Source organism: Macrobrachium nipponense, chromosome 24 (assembly GCF_015104395.2).
Source record: "Macrobrachium nipponense isolate FS-2020 chromosome 24, ASM1510439v2, whole genome shotgun sequence".
Taxonomy (NCBI): Eukaryota; Metazoa; Arthropoda; class Malacostraca; order Decapoda; family Palaemonidae; genus Macrobrachium; species Macrobrachium nipponense.
In genome coordinates this window covers 1,558,859-1,572,445 of record NC_061091.1, presented here as the reverse complement: position 1 = coordinate 1,572,445, position 13,587 = coordinate 1,558,859, and the positions used below count along the sequence as shown (strand labels likewise).

Sequence of the window (13,587 nt, the reverse complement as noted above, 5' to 3'; positions counted from 1 at the left end):
GGACGCCCCCACAGGTTGAAGAGCCTTTCCGCCACTTCTGGGTGTGGGACCACTCGGTCCCTATTACCTGATCCCGACGGCTGAGCTTGTCCGCTACTACATTCCTCTTGCCTGGAATGTAGCGTGCTGACAGCTCTATCGAGTGAGCCGTTGGCCCACCTCGTGCACCTGCACGTCAACTGGTGTAGCGGGAGAGACCACTAGGCCCCCCTGCTTGTTGACGTTATGCCACTACTGTGGTGTTGTCGCACATCAACACCACCGAGTGTCCCATCAAGCGGTCTTGGAACTCTTGGAGAGCGTAAAACGCTGCCTTGAGTTCCAGGACATTGATGTGAAGGTGCTTGTCGTGATGGTCCCACACACCGCAGCCAGCAACTCCTCCAGGTGTGCGCCCCATCCCTCGGTCGATGCGTCTGAGAACAGCAGCATCTCCGGGGGGGGAGTGCGTAGGGGCACTCCTCTTAAGAGGTTCCTGTCGTCGAGCCACCAGGCTAGGTCCTGCCTCACCTTCTCCGTGATGGACACGGGGAAGTAAGGTGGATCCTTTACCTGTGACCAACTCTCCCTTAGTCTCCACTGGAGAGACCGCAGGTGAAGACGTCCGTGAGGAACTAACTTCTCGAGTGACGACAGGTGGCCGATCACGACTTGCCATTGCTGAGCTGCCTGTTCCTGCCGAGACAGGAACCGGCCGGCTGCCTCCCTGAATTGCTGATCCTCAAGTCTGCGGGGCGGACTTGAGCTGCTACCGTATCGATCAGCATACCCAGGTACTTCATCTTCTGCTTGGGTTCGAGATCGGACTTCTCGTAGTTTATCACGATCCCCAGATCGCGCCAACAAACTTTAGAAGTCGATCCCTGTCCTGCAGCAACTGCGAGCGGGAGCTCGCCAGGACCGCAGCCAATCGTCGAGATACCTCAGAAGACGTATCCCGTGCGAATGGGCCCAAGCAGACACCAGCGTGACACTCTCGTGAACACCTGTGGGGCGGTTGAGAGACCGAAGCAAAGTGCCCTGAATTGGTACACCGTCCCGTCGAAGATGAAGCGGAGGTACTTTCTGGAGGACTGATGGATGGGTATTTGAAAATACGCATCCTTCAGGTCCACCGAAAGCATGAAGTCGTTCTCCCCTGATGGAGTCCAGGCACGGAACGTGCCGTCTCCATCTTGAACCGAGTCTGGCGAACAAATCGGTTCAGGGGAGAGATCTATCACCGGGCGCCAGCCCCCCGATGCCTTTTCCACTAAGAAAAAAGCGGCTGTAAAAGCCCGGTGACCGTCTACTACGACTTCTACAGCTCGTTTGGTCAGCATGGTCTTGATCTCCTGCCGAAGAGCGTCGTCCTTTGAGATCCCAGCACATAAGTCTGAAGATGGACCGGGTTGGAGGTGTGGGGTGGTCGAGATTCGAAGGATAGTAGATATCCCTCCCGAAGGACGTCTACTATCCAGGTCTCGGCACCGTAGCGCTGCCAAGTTGCCCAATGGCTCGCTAGGCCACCCCCCCTATTCCGGCAGCTGGGGTGAGGGGGAAACGCCGTCCCTAGCGTTTCCCACCTCGCTTCGACTTCTTCCCAGCACCTCCTCGGGAAAAGGAGGGCTGGGAGGAGGGCTGGTTACAGCCTCCTTTACCAGAAGTTGAAGCAGGAAGAGTCTTTCCTCGGGGCTTCGATGGAGCAGCCGTCTTAGCAGCCGAGGAAGCGCTAGCTAAACTCTTAGGCTTAGCCGCAGTTGTACGAGGTTGCCCAGAAACCTTCGTAACTGCCTGGTGAACCAGACAACCAGACGGTCACTGTCATCAGTGCGCCGTCTTTCCACCGCAGCGTCCACCATCTCTCCGGGAAAGAGAGCGGAGGAACTCTTCATTGGTCCGTTACGGAGTCCATTTACCGCCTCACGCCCGGCCCCCTTGGCTACTCGTGTAAGGACAGCGTCCCTACGACGGAGAACCAAGTTGGCCCACAGGTTTGCCGTCTGATGGGCGTCGGGTAGGAGCTGGCCCTACCTCCAGACTGGCACAGTCTCCTGAAGTCGGGGTCTTCTTCGAGGGCAGCACCCCCCGGAGTCGGCCGCGACCTTGGATAACTGTGAGGGGACCACAGATCCAACCAAGAGACTGCCTGGAAAGCCGCCATAGCGGTAGTTTCCAGGCCCAGTGCCTCCTGCTGCGAGAACCACAAGTTCTCCGACAGGAGCTGCTGCAGGGACACACCTGGAGTTAGCCTAGCTAGCTCCGGGTTAACCTGTTTGGGCGGTATTGGATCCACTGATGGCACGTAGAACTTCCGCTGTCGCTGCAGAGGAGGAGGAAGTAGCTTGGAAGACCGTCCTGACTTAAGTGGAGTTCCTCTCGTCCTGAGACGAAATTCTCCACCTGGTCAAGGACTGAGTCTGCAAGCTCCGATCGCGGCAGTCCCACCGTCATTTTGGGTTCCCTCTTCGGGCCCCCAAAACCCCAAAATGACTCGAGCCGGGACGTGGGCTCAGATGGTGGTAGCGGCGATCCTTCCCCAGGTCGTTGTGCTGACGAATCAGCGCAATAACCTGGGCAAAGTTCCTCTGGATCTCGGGAGTCACAGCGTCCTGAGGAGTAGGACCGTCCAGTCCCTCCAACAGGAGCAGCTCTCGAGACCCTCCTCCTTCAGAAGGAGGAACAGCAACAGACTGACGGTCGCCTCCAGCCACTTGCGCGTACGACCTGGCTGGTCCTAAGACCATGCCTGGTGCGTGCGGCATCGTGACGGGATCGTGAGCGGCGCACCTCTCACGATCACTCCTAGATACCTCGCTCTTCCCGGTGTAGCCCAAGGAAGTTGAAGGTATAGGAGAGACAGACCTGACGCTCCCCCCCCCCTCGCTGGCAGGACCAGCGTACGTGGGGGGCTGCAGCCGATCACCAACCCGCGGTGGGGATCTATCTGCAGGCCTGGCCGTGCCGCTCACCTGTGGCGAGCGGCTCGACTGAGTACGTCGACCCGATCCCGTGCGTCAGACGAGCTGCTGCTGGCCACCGTCTCCGTCCGGTCCCTGTGGGAGCGACGGTCAGGTGATCTGCAGAGCTCGCTTTCGCGGTGAGACCGGTCCGTGAGCGTCCTCATCACGGCACGTCAAACCGCTGGTACCAGCCGAAGCTGGTGCCGTTGGTCGAGGGGACCTCTTCCCAGCCTCAACCCGTGGCCGGTCAGAGACCGTCACGTCAGCCCGAGGTCCGGCTGGTCGCTACGAGAGCGGCCGCTGGCCTGGCGAGAGTCACTTGCGCGATTCTCGACAGTCTTCTGCTCCGTGCCTCGGTCATGACGGTGAGCGAGCTCAGGCGTCTTGACTTTAGCTGCACGGTCGCCCCGAAGGGCGACCGTACACTCGGACCTTTCGCGATACGAGAAGTCGAGCTGGTACCTGCTTAGCAGCAGTGCTTACAAGACCAGGCGCGGATGTACCAGCAAGTAGCCAGCACATCCTTGGTCCCCGTCTTCTTCTTCTTCTCAGAAGAAGAGACGGACCCTGTTCCCGAGGGAACAGGAGGACCAGCAGAAGCACCCCCCGTCACGCCAGAGCGAGACGGGCCCTTCGAAGGTCCCGCAGGAGCCTTCTTAGGGGGGGAGGAGGCAGCCCTTCTTCTTCTTCGGCTTGGAAGCCTTAGAAGTCGAAGGGGGAGAGGCGGCAACAGACGACGAAGAGACGATGAAGACGACGACGACACCTTCCTCTTCTTCTTCTTCTTCTTCGTCAGCTCTCTAGGACGGACGTCAGGTCTTCCATCCACGGAAAAGTCGGGCCAATTGCCAAAGCAACACGCCCCGACTGATCCTGTCCGGAAGGACCTGAGGGACCGGGTGCAAGCACCTCCATGACGAGACGCGACGTGGGCAGGGGAGGCACGGCAGGAGCGGCAGGGACATCAACCAGCAGGACCAGCACCATCAGGACCAGCACCAGCAGGACCAGCAGCAGCAGGACCAGCACCAGCAGGACCAGCACCAGCAGGACCAGCACCAGCAAAGGACAGCTCCAGCAGCAACATCGGCATGAGCGTCCCGCACTGCGCGCTTCGTAGGAGCGGCGCAAGCGGCTGGGCCAGCAACATTAGCGGCAGGTACGGCAGCATAGTTCGGCGTCACAGGCATCTCCGATACAGCCAAACTCATATTGGGACGGGCGGCAGATCCAGGGGCGAACTTTTGGGACAGCGAAAGTCGGAGTCGGCAGCACATAAAATCCAGGTGGCGGCGGCACGCCCCTCTTAGGTACGGCAGCAATCGGCTTCTGGATTGATGCCGTGGGTGTCACCGACGCAATGTGTTGCGTATACACTACATGAGGAGGGGCGGCGTACGCTGGTGTGGACATTGTGTTTGTCGTTGTTGTGACTACACCATGAGTTACAACTGCCGACCCCGCCAGACGTTGAATCAAGCCCTGGATACTAGGGGCGCCCTGCAGTCCCAACGACGCCCACACCTGTCCAAAGTCGTCACTCACAGAAGTACACTGAGGAGGAACAGTCTGGGTCAGTTAGAGGGCCCCACCCCTCGCGCCCGGGGGCGGGGGAGGACGAACCCCACCCAGAGCGGACGGAAGACCCCGAGTACAATTGAACATCCGGGTATCGGCGAGCCCTCCTCCACACTCGACGGATCGAGTGAGGAGAAGGACTCCGAAACCCCCCCCGCAGGGGAAGGCGCAAATCGTGGGGGCTGAGCTGGAGGCAGGAAGGATGACGAGGTATCTGTCACCAAAGGAGTCGCTGGAGAGCTTTCCGACGACTCCTTGGTCGGTCTACGCCTCTTCCTACCCTCGTAGCACCCACCTGCGCCTCGACCAATTCACACACACATTACAAGGTTCGGCTCGGGAGCATTCTCGCCCCCGACACCGATAACACAATTCATGTGGATCAATGTCTGGATAAGAGCGAAATCCGCCGCATTTACGCCCCTCCAGCCCGGGACACACTCTACGGGCAGCTGGTGGGCGCGGCGAAAGCTCTTCTTGATCCATAATTAAATTCACTTTCAATGAAAAATGAAAAAAAGAGTACTTACAATTTCAATCAAGACCACAAACAAACCAGTCAGAAGAAATTGTAAACATCCAAAGCACACGACGAAAATAGCGGGCAGAGCGATGACGAACCAAAGTTCCTGTCACAACCAACGGCCGAAAGCAAAAAAGTGATTCTTCACCGCCCGGGCACGCGCGCGCGCACGATCGGACAAGCAGTTAACTACCGTTCTCCCCTTGTTCGAAGCTTACGACCGTCCCAGCTGCCGCTAGTTACCTTCCTATTGTTAAAGGACCGAGGGTTTGTATTACGTATCGGAACAACTTAAAATTTGGCCTTAATTTCTAACTTTGGAGAAAATACTTACTTCGAAAGGAGAGTAGAGGTCTTTAGCTCCGTTTTTCACCAACAAGAAGTCGCGACTGATGCCCATCTCCGGTGTCAGGACGCGTTATAATGTACTTTTTCGGAGGGTGGCTAGGTGTTGATTGTAGGTGGCCTGCTTGGCCTGCTGTGATATTCTACCCTATTTGCCATCTTTTTTTAAAAATCATATTTGCATTCATTCCAAATATGGCACCTATTTATTTTGCATGTAAACTAGTATAGCTGGTTCACTTAAGGTAGATTCTTGGATGAACCCTATTGTCAGGAGACGTTTGTTTGGCTCAGCCAATCAGCGGCCGCCAAACAAACGTCTCACAGGCATAGGGCTCACCCTAAAATCTACCTTAAGTGCACCAAGCTATAGTTACTGAACCTGTAGTGGCACGGTAGCAGTATCCACGTTTACCATTCCAGCTACCAGCGGCTCGCACCGACAATAAGGCAACGGTCAAGGACACAACGAAATTGATGTAGGGTAGGTGAGCTAAGGAGACGAAAAAATTCATCAAAGTTCACATACATTTCGCAATAAATCGAAGAATCGCATTACCATCACTGGTATTTTTAATATGGAAAAAAATGTAAAAAATTCTAAAAGTGACAGCCTGGACGAGGCTTGCCTAGCCTACGGCACCAGTATTATCATCCTAGCAACAAAGCAGAAGAGATTCCTGGGTGAAATTAGTCACTAGAGATGGAAAAACATCTTCTAATATTCAAAATTAATTCAAAAACTTTACATTCATGACAACGAATAAGATGATCGGTTCGAAAAAAACAAACAATTAAAAATGGCAAAACGCCCCTCTACTGCGAACAAAGTAACCTACCTTAGAGTCGGCGCTTTAAACATACGCCTTCTCGTCCTGCTTTCGTTTAAAGTTAATCGTGATTAAGGTTAAATAGCGCATCTATAACGACCAAATACGAAGGGCTAAGTAGTACGTACTCTTCACGGACGAGCAATCACAATTCGTTGCCTGACATCTTTTCTGGTTGCTTTCCGAAGTCGTCTGACTGAACGAAGGTGTGTACGCGATGGAAGAAACGTTGAAGGAAAAGATAATTATGCAATAATTTCGATATTTATCGAGATACCAGGCGTTTATGTATAATAAAACGATAAATAACTATATAACAATCATTTTTAATATGATAATTCCCTCCTCGAAGCTTAGGTTTGTAAATAATTAACAAGCATTGTGACCAAACAAAAAGTTCAAAGTAAAGGAAACGTTGATTAGAGCGAAACCCAATAATAATAATAAACTTCTTCTTTATTCAGTCACGCGTTCTTCAGGTCCGACTCATTAGACTTGGCTGTATTTCTAGTATCAATATTAATTTCTTTCACTGTGATTGATGCGAATGAACGTGGAAATGAACATACTTTGATCTATATTGATTTTTCTGTGACGACTGTTTAAGGTTATTGGGCATTTCTGTATACATCGTGTATATATTCATAATTTTTCATCTTCAAGCTTTGTTTTGGGGCCTCCCTATCAGCCATCAGTTGGGCCCATCAAGCCTTCCCTTTGGGGTTTTTCGTGAATAACTTGCTCTTCTGCTTCATAAGTGCTTTTTAAAAGTACCGCTTAATGCGTAGGACTAGGCTATGTTGCAAGCGCTTGATGTCTTGCCGTACTTGAGAGCTGAGGAGCAAGATAAAGTGCTGAAAAGAGACCTCGTACACCAATTCAAGCAAGGCAAAACTAGAGTTTTCACTCTGTTCCAGATCTGTAAAATACGCTGAGCGAAAGAAATATAGAACCAATGTGCCTTCAGTGTTGTTGTAATTTTGGTTATTTTACATGTTTGGGTCTGAATTTCCTTAGCCACAAAACAACCCTATTGAGTAATACAGTTGTAATGATGGAAATCATTCATTTAGCATTTATGACAGTACTCATGGAAATTAGTGGACTGGAAAACCGAATTGGTTTTCATTTTATCAAGATGGTAAGTTAGCCACTCGAAGTTGAGATTGTCTATGATCGAGTGTACGTACGTAAGTGCGTAACCGTAACCAAGTGCGCAGTTGCATAAGGTCAAATTGCTTGTTCGAGACGAGTACGGCATCGCTGAGAGGAAGCGAATGTATCTCCCATTATATTAATTTGAAGTGACCTATTTCTCCCTTGTAAAAGGTATGCACTTGTCATAGTTTATAATGTATATGTTGCCATAACATTTGGTAGTGTTTCTTTATACCTTTACTTTGATATAACTGCCAATTGCCAAGAATTGTAATGGTACTGTTACGTAAGTTGCACCATGTTGAGCTTGCATGTTGTTGCAATTGTACCATCAATTAAATGTAGGCTAAGATGTGAATTAGTCTTCCATATGTTTATAAAAATATCAGTTCTAGAGTAAATTCCACCTACGTTATGCATATAAAGTCAGGCTAACAGCGATGTGTAACAGTAAAGTTAGGCATGAGTAGCATAGCCTAAAGGCCTAATGACTGCATGGTCTTTGGCACAAGATTGCCCTCCTAAATAAACTGTTTGTATTACAGGGAACCAGTATAGGGGTCCAGTGTAAGATTCTGATATAAGAATCGGTGTTGGTTCTAACTGGTATTGAAGGAGTACAGCAAGGAATAAGCTGCCTTTACAATGTACCCACCTACTGTTAAGAAGAAATATTAAAAAAAAAACGGGAGCCAGCCTTTCCCTCATCCCTTATTACAACAATGAAGATTCGACCGTCTCCGACGTCAAGTACCAGTTCCAACTAAGAATAGGCCAAGAAGTATAGTAGCCTAGGCCTATGAGGTACCTTTATATTAGCCTACGGTTTGAAGTGTTATGTATAGGCTAGTCTGAGTTAATTGTCCTAAAATGTATGGTAGCCTCCGAATGTTTAAGTAGGACAATTAACAAATCAATACTGTATACATATGCAGTATAGTAAATACATGAGTCATAAGAATATCATCATTAAAGATATTCATACATGACACAGTAACCATTTTCAGTTCTAAAAATATAAATGTTTTTTATTTTAGTGAATTATTTTTGCATTTCATTTCTTGTACAAACCTCCTGTTTACCAAACTACTAGAATTGAATTAGATTAAGTTTTCATGTAAATTACTACAAGGACATTAATTTATTTCCTTGAATCAACCGTCGTTTGCTGAACTATTAACTTTACATTAAGAAGCTTGTGTTAGAAATGTGTTAGTTTACTAAGCACACATTAACTGTGTTGCGGTAAACATGATTTCCTTCTGACTTTGTAAACATTAGAATGTCTTTTATAGTTCTTTGGTGATGTTTATATATATATATATATATATATATATATATATATATATATATATATATATATATATATATATATTTCAAGTTACTCTAGTCAATTTACAAATGGATGATGATTACATTCAAATTAACATGTTTATTTACATGCAAAATTATTCTAATTAACTGAACGCACAATAACTACTGATAACATCAGTTAATATCGAAACTTAAAAGCAGAGTACGTAGACATTCTGGGGAATAAGACCTAGATCGGCTCTCCTTTTAATCTGCATAATAATTAAATTTATATCCAATCAGAATGTCATCTCAAAGTCTAATTTGTTGCAACAATTTAGGTTTTCAAAGGTTTGAGTGATGAGTAACCGTATGACGTTCAAGAGTATAAGTATAATCAATTAACATTATGTGTGATGTCGAATCCGACACATGGGCTTCGATCCTGTAAATTCTACACCATGATGAGATTCCTTACATACCGATGCTCGCATGCTTGTTATGGTCCTATTTGATACGTTTTGTATTCTGCTTACAGGCCCATACTCAAGATATAGGTACTATGTCAACTCGGCTAATCAAGCAGTCCTAGATATTCGTCTAATGCGCCTTCGACGTGTAAAACGACTAGAATTGAATCGTTGTACCTATATAGCCAATGAAAATAAAATTAATTACATTTCAAGTATTTGCAAATAGTACAAACAAGCACATTCGACGAAACAAGACAGTCGCTAAATCCTGCCAGTGCCACACTGTTTTGTAGAAATTTTAGTTGACGTCTATATTCTCGTTTTCTTTCACAGATATAAAAGAAAATATGTTTGATAGGGTGAACTTCAACCAACGCATTATCAAGTGAAGGTTCCCAGTTTCTTTGATGTTTTCTGAGAATATATTCCATATAATAAAAATAATTAAGCATAACTGGGATAGACCTTACACACCAGCAATAAATTGCCAAATATGGTTCCATACCCCTTTGCTTAAGTCCACTGAATTCCTGTTTGTAAAACTTATTATGCCTAATTTAATACATACTTTAGGTATGAATAGCTAGGAATAGAACACATAAGATAATCAAAAGGATTTACAGTTTGATACAGTTATTTATTTACAAAATGTATACCCATGTATACATTGACACATTAAAATCAAATAAATACAAATATCCAGAGTCAAGTCCCATACCCCCAGCATATGTGGTTCTCATACCCCGCAAGGGGTCTAGAGCCACCTCTTGCCTTAAAGTAACATAATATCGGGAACAGATCGACGAGACTACTGTTCGGACACGTAGTCCGGCTCTGGCTACGGCCTAACCAAAACCAGAGCCAAAGTATACAGGGTCTGCTCACGAGGCGGTACTAAAACCTATCCCCGCCCCTTGTGAAATCATATCTTTATGAAACTATATTTACGATAACTTTTTCATATAACTATTTTTGCGATGGCATTTTTTTATATAAATTTTCCTCTTATTGCATGTTGCCGTATACTACGTTAAAGTACAAAGAATGCTCTTTCAAATGATATATGGCACATTACAATTACGATTACTTTCAAACCCACAAGCGCGCACAGAAAAAATTATCTACGCACACAAAAATGTGCAATGACTTCATCCGTCAACCCACATACATTCACGTTTCGTAGCGTATCTGACTAAGGGATGGTGATAGAAAGAAACTGAAAAATGGATTAGAAAGCTGATAAAATTTGCTATAAAATGCATAAATAAGATGGATAGGTGTTCTCAGAAATTTTCGAGGAATTCTAGGTCAAAGACGGACCAAAATTTTTAAATTTTATGTAAATATTTACCACATTTTTCTTACATAATTTTTCATCTTATTACATTTTGCCATATACCATGTAAAAGTACAAAGAATGCCCTTTCAATTGATATATGATACATTACTATTACAATTATTTTCAAACCCATAATCGTGCACAGAAAAAATTATCTACGCACGCAAAAATTATAAAAAATTAAGCGTTCGTGGGAGATCTGAAATCTAGCCCCGCCCCTTGTGAAACGTCATCAGATACATCCAGCGAGACTAACGAAAACCTTTTTGTACTTTTTCGAAAATATTATAATCGTCTGAGGCATGCATAATTAATACCTTTATGTATACAGTTTGTGTTATATGTAAACTTATGTTTTCGGAAGTATATTTATATGATATGAAGTGCTAATGAGAAATTTGCTGGAAATGTGTTCCCTGTATCATTTTCTTCATAATTTATTCCTTTGATACCTCATATCGTATATGATGTAATTCTTATACTTTTGATATTGTTTTCTTTTTTGTGGTCAAGTCGTGCAAATGCAACTACCATTTTTTACACTGCCTGTATCCACATTTTCTTTGTATTTATTGCATAACAATAAATATTCATTATAAGATTTGGAAAATATAATTAATCTATCATTCTAACCTTTAGCATAAAAAAAGTTGCTTTTCAAAGTGAGGTATGAACACAGTGACAAAACTAAATACATTTCTTAAGAATTATTTAAAATCTTGATAATATTACTACCTGAAAGAGGGAGAGAGAGAGAGAGAGTTGTCATGTTATAAAAAATGGACTTGAAGAGAATACAGCAAACCAGTATGTTGGTAAGTAAATAAATAAGGTAAGAATAAACATATGAAGAAAGCTGGAGTAGCTATGTGTGTTCAAACTGGTATATTTTGTGCAATAAAACAAGGCTTGGTGACTAAATGAGAGAATGGGTATTAAAAAAATCAAACATGTGACCTCTTTACAGATTTTATCATCAAGATTTTATGAAAAACACCATGCGATATGGATTAAATGTATAAAAACTAAAGGTTCTTTAAGTAATTCAATGGAAAAGCACGGGAAGTGTTACTTTTGTGACGTCACAGTATTAGCTCTGCCCCCACTGCCGAGTTGAGCAGACCCTATATACTTTGACTCTGACCAAAACAACCTTTAACCTAAAATCTTTCCGGGGGCGCTGTGCCCTGACCTTACCGGAACTTATACCTTCCTAATTTGACTTGAGGCGCCCTGCTTGGACGCCCTCAAGTCACTAGCGGATTCAGGGGCGTGGGGAGTTACCTGGGGACGTAGCCCCACCAATGAAAAATAATGATAAATTGAAGATTTTGATAATAACACGAGGACTAAAAATGGGAAAAATAAAAGTACAGAAATAATAATGTAATGGGAAAAATATTCCTTTAACTATTAATGATTTTATTTAGGAATTGATCCATCATCCTCCTCTAATATCTTTACACTACTGTTGTAAGATAATGGGAACTGTAAAATGTTTTTGTTTTTTTGTGGACACGAGTGCGTAGCAGTGTAGCCAGTCCTCTGTTTTGTTTGCCTTTCGCTTTGAGTATGGGAGCGCTGTCCTGAATCTTTCGTCTGCATTTTGGTAACACTAGCAACACATGTAAGGATCACGAATGCTGGCGAGGGGAAGAAGGACGTCAACCGGTCCACCCTTCATTTTGGCTATTTTACCAAATTATTAATACAAATTATTATCTAGTCCAGGGATCTAGTCCAGGAGTTCTGAAGACTAGGTAAATTAACCAAGTCCAGGAGACTAGGCCTGGGAGAAATTTGGCATGATGTAATGAATAATAAAGAAACGAGCTGAGTACCAGGAATTTTCTTCAATACCATCGTACCTTAACCCTAAAATGGAAATCAGCACTTCAGTTGCCTCCCAGTGGGAAGATATCACCTGGCCTCATCAGTAATAAGACCCATACACACCAGGAATATCATGTAATAGCAGGCAGGACAGGCCTACCCTAATTCCCAGGCAGCGTAATTCATACCCACCGTGTCAACTATGACACAGTACCATTCTCCGACCCCTGTCTCCAGGCTAGAAGACTGACAGCAGTGCATATGTATAGTACATAGTATTATTGTTTTCGTATCATAATGTCTTGGTGGGGGAAAAATTCACCCGTGACAATAAAATTTTGAGATGAATAATATTAATACAATATCGATAACCTTGAGGGTGATTTAATATAAAGGAAGAATAAAGTAGCTATGCCTTAAGAAATATGGTATACATCACACAAAGATATAAAGGTGCAAAGAACAAGAATAACGATGAAAGGACGAAAATGGAGTCGAATAGAGAACAGAGGAATTGTTTAGAACTCCGGAGTCTTTATCCAGGTCTTGGTTGGTGGTATATGAATCTAAAGGTCTAAATTAGGCATTTTATTCCCCCCTAAATTCCGGTATAAGAGTGTCTTAAGTTACTCTAACAACCAATAGTACTAACTTCTTAATATTACCTTAATCATTCCAGCCTGGAACAGAGAGAAAAAATAATACACTTGGCTCCCTAAATCAAAGTCATGAGAGAGAGGTAAAATATGACGCAGTTCGTGATGGAAATTCTTTGTTTTCTTCTATGTTCCCTAAGATAACTTGATGTTCCCAAAGATAACTTAATGTTCCCAAAGATAACTTTGAGTGTATTTATTCATTTAATGAGGTCCAGATTGAATGAGACTGTTATCCGTCATAGCCACCAGTCAGGATATATGACTTTGAACGACTGGGTGACCTCAAATTGTTAATTTAATTCAATAAGCTATCCTAAGGCAGCAATGGTGCCTCACGGGAACCATAGTCTATGTGGGCTTCGCAATTTTTTCATAGATTCACCACCCTATATGCCTATGGTTCCTTTCACGTCACTCAAAATCTCAAACTAGAACCCTAGAGCATAGGCCCATTAACTTCTACCTCTACAAGCACAACAAAGAATCCTGGTGTGGACCTCTAGACCCAACCAACCAACCGAGGCTAGAAACAAGCAGAAAGGTTAGCTGGTAGGTATGATGACGTCACAGCAAATCGTATCACATGCAATTTATACTTCCTTGCGCAAGATTGC

The 13,587-nt window shown here is 45.0% G+C and overlaps 1 long non-coding RNA gene across 2 annotated transcripts in view; it reads right to left on the bottom strand.

Moving 5' to 3' along the window:
* The window catches only part of LOC135203653 (uncharacterized), a 60,161-nt gene extending 53,726 nt beyond the window's left edge, over positions 1-6,435 (bottom strand). Inside the window, exon 1 of one of the 2 annotated variants that reach the window (XR_010311984.1) lies at positions 6,347-6,435. This is a non-coding gene — a long non-coding RNA (uncharacterized LOC135203653). Of the gene's footprint in view, positions 1-6,227 lie in introns of both variants that reach the window. The other variant, XR_010311983.1, reaches the window with a different exon arrangement.
* Positions 6,436-13,587: the final 7,152 nt, after the last annotated feature.